The sequence below is a fragment of the Salmo trutta genome, unplaced genomic scaffold (assembly GCF_901001165.1).
Source record: "Salmo trutta unplaced genomic scaffold, fSalTru1.1, whole genome shotgun sequence".
In the NCBI taxonomy this organism is placed as follows: Eukaryota; Metazoa; Chordata; class Actinopteri; order Salmoniformes; family Salmonidae; genus Salmo; species Salmo trutta.
The window spans coordinates 15591551-15601160 of record NW_021822911.1 but is presented as its reverse complement, the minus strand read 5'-3'; the positions used below and the strand labels follow the sequence as shown (position 1 = coordinate 15601160).

The 9610-nt window shown below is 40.9% G+C and overlaps 1 pseudogene; it reads left to right on the top strand.

Moving 5' to 3' along the window:
• Positions 1-4353: 4353 nt before the first annotated feature.
• Positions 4354-9610, top strand: part of LOC115186676 (zinc finger protein 135-like) — a 39120-nt pseudogene continuing 33863 nt past the window's right edge.

Sequence of the window (9610 nt, the reverse complement as noted above, 5' to 3'; positions counted from 1 at the left end):
TGGCCATTGAAAATTTTGATTTTGTACCCAATTAACCATTTCTTCGTGGATGTTGATGTGTCTTGCTGGAAGATCCACTTATAGCCAAGTTTCAGCCTCCTAGCAGAGAGGTAACCAGGTTTTGGGCTAAAATATCCTGGTAGTGGGTAAAGTTTATTTATTTATTTCATACAATAATTTTTGCTCATCTTTATCAAGGGTATCAATAACTAGGTGCTTATTTTGATATCTAGTTATTTGACTGAATCAGAAATACAGATGTGGAGTAGATGTAGAGTTTGTTTTAAATTCTCATAAAAATCTGAACTAATCAAACAACACTTGTTGCTCTTTGTACGTGTTGATATAATATTAATATTTAATGGAGAGGAAAAAACCGTTTCCCTAAACTGCTTTATAATATTATAATTCAATGAAGAATAAAAATAGTTTTCCCTCCTCAACTGCGTTTCCTCCCTCCAGACAGCAGATGGCGATATGTGTCTTCAGGCGATGTTTCTAGTGTGACGTATAATCTAGTGGACGGAACGCTTCTTCAACAACTGCAGCCACCTCGGTAGCTCGTTAGCCGACAAAGTCGGAACATTCAAGTTCTTTAGACACTGTCCTGGTTTAATTGTAACTGTGATTTAAACATACTTATGTGTAAACAACTAGCTACCCCATTAAATATAATATTTACGTTGTAAGTCAACTATCTGGCTGGTTAAGTTAGCACTAGCCTAGCTAGCTAACATCCCCGACCATGCGCTCACTAAGCTACTCTCCTCCTGCTAAAGAAGAGGTCTGTTGGACGGAGAAAGAGGATCTGGGGCTGAACATTGTCGTGAAAGAGGAGAAGGAAGAGGAGGATGTTACAGTTAAACAAGAAGTAGAGGGTGAGGCTGTTACAGTGAAAGAAGAAGAGAAAGACGTTTCAGTTAAACAAGAGGAAGACGTGTTCAGAGTGAAGGAGGAGGATGTTACAGTGAAAGAAGAGGAAGACGCGTTCAGAGTGAAAGAGGAGGAGGATGTTACTGTAAAAGAAGAAGAGGAAGAGGAGGATGCAGTTTTTGGAGTGAAGGATAAAGAGGGGGAGATTACTGTCACATTAGAGGACGAAGAAGAGAAGACTGGAGAGCTGATTAACACCAGTAAATACAGTGAGTAATAACAGGGGCACAAACTCTGCAGTTGTTGAACTAATGTGTGATTTTTAAAAGGGAAGGCCTACTACACTTGAATATGTTTTTGTACTGTCGGAATTGTCCATGAAGTCCTAAAAAAAAACCTTTTCCTGTTGAAAAGTGATATAAATATCGTAAAGTATAAACACACTAAAAGGAAACAAATAAATGTTTTGAGCAAAATAGTGTTTTTTTTAGACAACTGCAAACTAGAAGGAGTGAGTGATGTCATAGTAAGGCCTTCAAGGAGTTGGCTTGATGGGAAGTCGTGATGTCATCCAATAGGAGACTGATCTTCATGTGAATATTCATTATTCTTTTTAAAATCCTTCATGTTCTGTCAAGTTGGTTGTTGATCATTGCTAGAAAGCCATTTTCAAGTCTTGCCATAGACTTTCAAGACGATTTAAGTCCAAACTGTAACTAGGTCACTCAGGAACATTCAATGTCATCTTGGTAAGCTCCTCCAGTGTAGATTTGGCCTTGTGGTTTAGGTTATTGTCCTGTTAGGACAGTTTTTTTGTATTCAGATCTCTGAAATGCTCTCTACCTACGTAACATTTAGTGTCTCCTTATGTTACGCTGGGAAAACAGTTTTCATGGGCACAGAAATCTTAAATCATTTCAGAGTTTGCTAAATCCAGTGGTTCTAACCGAGAGTCACCTTAACTTTATTGACAACACCCAAATGGATACTGTCATTAATGCGGTTCTTAAATAATTACGCATAATACTTAATACTGTAGCTGTTTAGTTACAGTCACATGTTCAACTATCATCAGCTGATCCAGGAAATCATTTTCTGAATGACAGTCACATGACAAACATCACAACATGCAACAACAACCAAAGTGCTTCTTCATTCATTACTCTGGTAAAGACAGTTATGCCGTGCTCCACGTTGAATCCATCATCCCTAACAAATTGATGTTTATAATGTGTTATTGTCTGCTTGATTTACAGTAGGGTCTCGTTAGTCTGTTTGGACACAGAGATACTTTGCTCATAATGTGTAGAGAACTGTTCCTTGATGGATAGGCTATTGTACAACACACAGAGCTATTTTCCTTTATTCAGGACATTTAGAATGACAACACATTACAGAGTAGCCTAGTGGGATTATTCACAAAATTATCTGGTGATCAGGTTATGAAATGTCATGACAAAGACATTTTGTTTCCATGTTTCACCTGAAATATTAAATATATAGTCCTAGGTCTATGTTATTGTTAGGTGAAGTTATGGGTCCTACAGTAGGTGTATGTTATTGTTAGGTGAACTTATGGGTCCTACAGTAGGTCTATGTTGTTGTTAGGTAAAGTTATGGGTCCTACAGTAGGTCTATGTTATTGTTAGGTGATGTTATGGGCAAATTTGGCAAATACTTAGTGTAAAACCCTCTGTCAGGCTGATGGCAAAGCTAGCCAAAGAGCATTTTACAGGTTTAAGTGTTTATGTATAAAGCAGTTGATTTGCGACAATAACACAAATATATTAAGCAGGAGATTCAAACAAGCATTACAGTTATAATCCAAAGTAATGTGAAATGCACTCATAAACAACCTGTAAATGGAGGCTATTTTTGCAGTCATCCTATGAGAACTCCCCTGAGTTTTCCCCCACGTTGGTGAATTAGTGAGTAGACACAGAGCTTAATGTGAGTTTCCTTCAGTAGCACTCCTGATAGTGCTGTAATATTCAGAATGCCTTGTGAAAAACTAAAATCGTCGCTCACCATTTTTTCTCCAGGCAGAGAGAAAAAACTACATCCATAACTAGTGGTTTCCTCATTACCAGATATACTACATCCATAACTAGTGGTTTCCTCATTACCAGATATACTACATCCATAACTAGTGGTTTCCTCATTACCAGATATACTACATCCATAACTAGTGGTTTCCTCATTAGCAGATATACTACATCCATAACTAGTGGTTTCCTCATGACCAGATATACTACATCCATAACTAGTGTTTTCCTCATTACCAGATATACTACATCCATAACTAGTGGTTTCCTCATTACCAGATATACTACATCCATAACTAGTGGTTTCCTCATTAGCAGATATACTACATCCATAACTAGTGGTTTCCTCATGACCAGATATACTACATCCATAACTAGTGGTTTCCTCATTACCAGATATACTACATCCATAACTAGTGGTTTCCTCATTAGCAGATATACTACATCCATAACTAGTGGTTTCCTCATTACCAGATATACTACATCCATAACTAGTGGTTTCCTCATTACCAGATATACTACATCCATAACTAGTGGTTTCCTCATTACCAGATATACTACATCCATAACTAGTGGTTTCCTCATTACCAGATATACTACATCCATAACTAGTGGGTTCCTCATTACCAGATATACTACATCCATAACTAGTGGGTTCCTCATTACCAGATATACTACATCCATAACTAGTGGTTTCCTCATTACCAGATATACTACATCCATAACTAGTGGTTTCCTCATTACCAGATATACTACATCCATAACTATCGGTTTCCTCATTACCAGGGAGGTGTTTCTGCAAGTGTTTTTGCATGTGCATCGCCCTCGTGCCGCAATTTTAGCAAACACAGAAAGGGGCCAAAATTTGAGACCAAAAGTCGTCTGGCACACTGCTTAGGATTTCAACAACTTTAATAACTTATTTCTAGCCTACAAACATCGATGTTACTACTAATGTGAAAACAAGACAAAAAAATATGACTATTCTTGCTCATTTTAGGACAATTGTCAAATAATTGTAACATTCATTACTGACTTAAATTGTTTACAACATCATGGCTACGCTGTTTGCATCACCTTTTACAGTGGATTTCCGCTGTTGTGGGCCTTTAACCATCTGTCTGACCTTGTTGTTCACACAGGAGAGAGACGTGACTATCGTGGATCCTCTGGGGAGCCTCAACAACCTCATGATGCTGACGAGGCAGAGAAGAGTCTCTCCAGATCAGAACTCCTCAAGAAACACCAGCAGAGACCCACAGGGAAGAGAACTCACTGCTGCTCTGACTGTGGGAAGAGATTCACCTCATCAGGCATTAAAATTCATCAGAGAACACACACAGGAGAGAAACCTTACGGCTGTGTTCAATGTGGGAAGAGTTTTGGTCAATCTGGCCATCTCCTATCACACCAGAGAACACACACAGGAGAGAAATGTTATAGCTGTGATCAATGTGGGAAGAGTTTTACTACATCTGGCTCGCTGACTCTACACCAGAGAACACACACAGGAGAGAAACCTTATAGCTGTGATCAATGTGGGAAGAGTTTTGGTCAATCTGGCCATCTAGTATCACACCAGAGAACACACACAGGAGAGAAATCTTATAGCTGTGGTCAATGTGGGAAGAGTTTTGCTTCATCTAGAAATCTGACTCAACACCAGAGAACACACACAGGAGAGAAACCTTATAGCTGTGATCAATGTGGGAAGAGTTTTACTACATCTGGCTCGCTGACTCTACACCAGAGAACACACACAGGAGAGAAACCTTATAGCTGTGATCAATGTGGGAAGAGTTTTACTACATCTGGCTCGCTGACTCTACACCAGAGAACACACACAGGAGAGAAACCTTATAGCTGTGATCAATGTAGGAAGAGTTTTACTACATCTAGATGTCTGACTGTACACCAGCGGAGACACACAGGAGAGAAGCCTTATAGCTGTGATTAATGTGGGAAGAGTTTTACTACATCTAGATATCTGACTTTACACCAGAGAACACACAAAGGAGAGAAACCTTATAGCTGTGCTCAATGTGGGAAGAGATACTTTGATAAAAGATCTCTGATTAAACATCAGAAAATACATGAAGGAGTTGTTTCATGATATCAATGAAATAATGTCACAATGTAGAATGTTTTAACATTGTAGAAGGATTATTAGCCTCAGAGGATCCAGGCTCTGAATTAAATAAAATGTAGAATGTTTTAACATTGTAGTAGGAGTATTTTAATGATGTCACAATGTAGAAACCTAAACGTTTGTCCCCTGTTCTATTGATTTCAACATGATATGGATATTAGCCTCAGGGGGAAAATCCAGGCTCTGAAATGGAAGAGTTACTATTTATGTGATTTAACAAAAAAGTGACTAACACAAAAAGAGCTGTTACACTTACCATGTTGGTGACCCACTGGAATCAAAATGCAACACTTCAAAATGTAGCTAGCTGTTTTCTACAAATTGTCCTCTAACCAGGGATGTACACATTATTCCAGATTCCGTGTGGTTTTTAGCTGTTCGTTTTAACAGGACGTGCAACCTCATCTCCCTTCTGCCACACAATTGATTTCAACATGATATCGATGAGTGATGACAAATAAGTGTTGTGTTCCTTTGTTTAGCGACCCCTAAATTTAAATGCATCAGTCCAAAATGTAGCTGACTGTCTTCTGCAGGTTGTCCTCTAATCAGTGAGGTAAAATATATCTCCCATTTCCATATGTTTTTTTTAGTTGTGTTAGTTTCAACATCCTGATTTCCCCCTAATCGATATCAGTGATTTATTGCTACTTGTCAAAACAACAGCGTTTCTGGTGCTTGTGTCCATGGTGAGGACAATTTAGTTTCTGATTGTCTCAAGGGTGGGCAGTCAAAAATATTTGTGTTTTGTGTTTAGCCAGTGAGTTGCCATGGATCTTATTTTGACTGCACGTTTTTCCGTATTGGAGATGAGTTTTGTTTGGGCTCGTTCCAAGGAGACGAGAGTTCTAGAAGCTAGTGAGTTTTAGGAAGACTAGAGTTCTAGAAGCTAGTGGGTTTTAGGAAGATGAGAGTTCTAGAATATATATATTGTCTTGAATTGTTGACAGCCAGTGGACACCATGTTTATATTGGTGAAGGTGAAGCATTGTAGTTGATTATAATGTGAAATGGAAGTTGGAAGTTGTTTTCTGTTAGTGGTAAGCATTCTCTTAAGGTGTTACAGTCTTTGGTTTTTCCATTTATGTTTTGAGGTTAGCACGTCTAGCTCGTTAGCACGTCTAGCCCGTTAGCACGTCTAGCTCGTTAGCACGTCTAGCCCGTTAGCACGTCTAGCCCGTTAGCACGTCTAGCTTGTCAGCACGTCTAGCTCGTCAGCACGTCTAGCTCGTTAGCCCGTCTAGCTCGTTAGCACGTAGGACGCACTGATTGGTGTCACCTCGTTAGTCAGTATGTGTTACACCTGTGCTGGCTTGTCCATCTCGTTAGTGGGAAGGTGTTTCACCTGAGCTGGTCCAGGTTCTATTTAAGAGTGTCTAGTCCAGTGCTCCAGTTGTCTTGATAGATGTGGAGAGTCAACACCTTTAGTTGCTCCACCATTTTGGTTTACTTCCTGTCTTTAAGTTTGGTGTGGGTTTTTCTTTTGTTTTCCTCTTCTTGGGCAGATTTAGTGGGTCTCATGGTGGGTGTCTTTTAGGTCCCAGTTGTTGTTACTAGTCAACTTTCAGTGGACACTGTGAGAGCAAAACTGCAACATTGTTATAATACTTTTATTGCATCAAATGGTTGTTTTATGCAACAGAATAGAGGGTTCTTAGAACTATTGTGTCTGTGTGTTCTACTGAGGATGGGCCTCTGGGAGAAAACACTGACAGGAGATTTACAATGTCTTTTGGGTGATAAAACCTAAAGAGACAACATTCCAGAGCATGAGTTAATGTTTCTGTTCTATATGGTACCAGGGAGAGATGACCCCAGGGCCAGAACCTGGTCTCTACACAAAGAGTACTGTTTTTACAGCAGATACTGTCTGCTGAGAATTATAAGTATCTTTCATACAAATCTTAACCTTGTGACCCGTTCTATACATCTGTTGTTCGTCATGTAGGTTGAAAGGGCTATAAAAGACCTTTGTACTTTTGTCCCGTGGGTCCACCAGCCATCATTATCGTAGGGCACTCAATTGATTCACTTTATATGTGTACGTTGTATTGACCTGCTCCCTTATAAGTGAATAAAGATTTAGTTTAAGAATAACTCTGACTTGTGTGATAAGTTTGTCTCCTCAATTGATATTGAAGAAATTAACCACCACATTTGGCGATGGGGATGTGAATCTTCACTTGGTGACCTGGCTCCTGAGGACCTGGGTAAATGACCTGGCTCCTGATGACCTGGGTAAATGACCTGACGACCTGGGTAAATGACCTGGCTCCTGATGACCTGGCTCCTGATGACCTGGGTAAATGACCTGGCTCCTGATGACCTGGGTAAATGACCTGGCTCCTGACGACCTGGGTAAATGACCTGACGACCTGGGTAAATGACCTGAATCCTGATGACCTGGGTAAATGACCTGACTCCTGATGACCTGGGTAAATGACCTGACTCCTGATGACCTGGGTAAATGACCTGGCTCCTGATGACCTGGGTAAATGACCTGGCTCCTGATGACCTGGGTAAATGACCTGGCTCCTGACGACCTGGGTAAATGACCTGACGACCTGGGTAAATGACCTGAATCCTGATGACCTGGGTAAATGACCTGACTCCTGATGACCTGGGTAAATGACCTGACTCCTGATGACCTGGGTAAATGACCTGACTCCTGATGACCTGGGTAAATGACCTGACAACCTGGGTAAATGACCTGGCTCCTGATGACCTGGGTAAATGACCTGGCTCCTGACGACCTGGGTAAATGACCTGATGACCTGGGTAAATGACTTGGCTCCTGATGACCTGGGTAAATGACCTGGCTCCTGATGACCTGGGTAAATGACCTGACTCCTGATGACCTGGGTAAATGACCTGATGACCTGGGTAAATGACTTGGCTCCTGATGACCTGGGTAAATGACCTGACTCCTGACGACCTGGGTAAATGACCTGACGACCTGGGTAAATGACCTGGCTCCTGATGACCTGGGTAAATGACCTGGCTCCTGACGACCTGGGTAAATGACCTGACGACCTGGGTAAATGACCTGAATCCTGATGACCTGGGTAAATGACCTGACTCCTGATGACCTGGGTAAATGACCTGACTCCTGATGACCTGGGTAAATGACCTGACTCCTGATGACCTGGGTAAATGGTGCACGAGGGATCCCTCTAACTTGGGATCTGAGGGAGACCACACTTCGGAAACAGAGCAGATGAACCCACCTTTAATCTGAGTGGATACCACAACTCAAACCTAGTTTTTTTTTTAAAGAATGAGGTGAGCAAAACATGCAAGTGCAGGCTCAGAGTGTGTATTCCTGTGTGTGTGTGTGTGGGGGGGGCACCTTGGAGGTGTAAACAGGGCCCAGTCAGTAGGCTTAGTGTGTATTCCTGTGTGGAGGTGTAAACAGGGCCCAGTCAGGAGGCTCTGAGTGTGTATTCCTGTGTGGAGGTGTAAACAGGGCCCAGTCAGTAGGCTCTGAGTGTGTATTCCTGTGTGGAGGTGTAAACAGGGCCCAGTCAGTAGAATCTGAGGCTGAGTCAGCTATCTGTGTGAACTGGATGAAAACTAGAATCTGTGTTTACTAGTTAAGACCATTTATGATATAGTATAAGATAGTAAGGTGCACCTGTAATTGTTTTAAACCTGTAATTATTTTAAACCTGGATCCCATTTTAGAAGTATTGAAAGATGTAAATGTATGTGTTGCATTATTCTAGGAACTAACCATGAGATAGAAATGTGAAAATGTTCCTGCAGGTTAAAATATTGTTGAAAAACAACTAATTGATTAGGTATGTTTGAGAATAGCATTGTGTGACTGTGATATGGGAGTAGTGTGACTGTGATATGAGAGTTGTGTGACTGTGATATGAGAGTTGTGTGACTGTGATATGAGAGTTGTGTGACTGTGGTATGAGAGTTGTGTGACTGTGATATGAGAGTTGTGTGACTGTGATATGAGAGTTGTGTGACTGTGATATGAGAGTTGTGTGACTGTGATATGAGAGTTGTGTGACTGTGATATGAGAGTTGTGTGACTGTGGTATGAGAGTTGTGACTGTGATATGAGAGTTGTGTGACTGTGATATGAGAGTTGTGTGACTGTGATATGAGAGTTGTGACTGTGATATGAGAGTTGTGTGACTGTGGTATGAGAGTTGTGTGACTGTGATATGAGAGTTGTGTGACTGTGATATGAGAGTTGTGTGACTGTGATATGAGAGTTGTGTGACTGTGATATGAGAGTTGTGACTGTGATATGAGAGTTGTGTGACTGTGGTATGAGAGTTGTCTGACTGTGATATGAGAGTTGTGTGACTGTGAAATGAGAGTTGTGTGACTGTGATATGAGAGTTGTGACTGTGATATGAGAGTTGTGTGACTGTGATATGAGAGTTGTGTGACTGTGATATGAGAGTTGTGCGACTGTGATATGAGAGTTGTGTGACTGTGATATGAGAGTTGTGTGACTGTGATATGAGAGTTGTGTGACTGTGATATGAGAGTTGTGTGACTGTGATATGAGAGTTGTGTA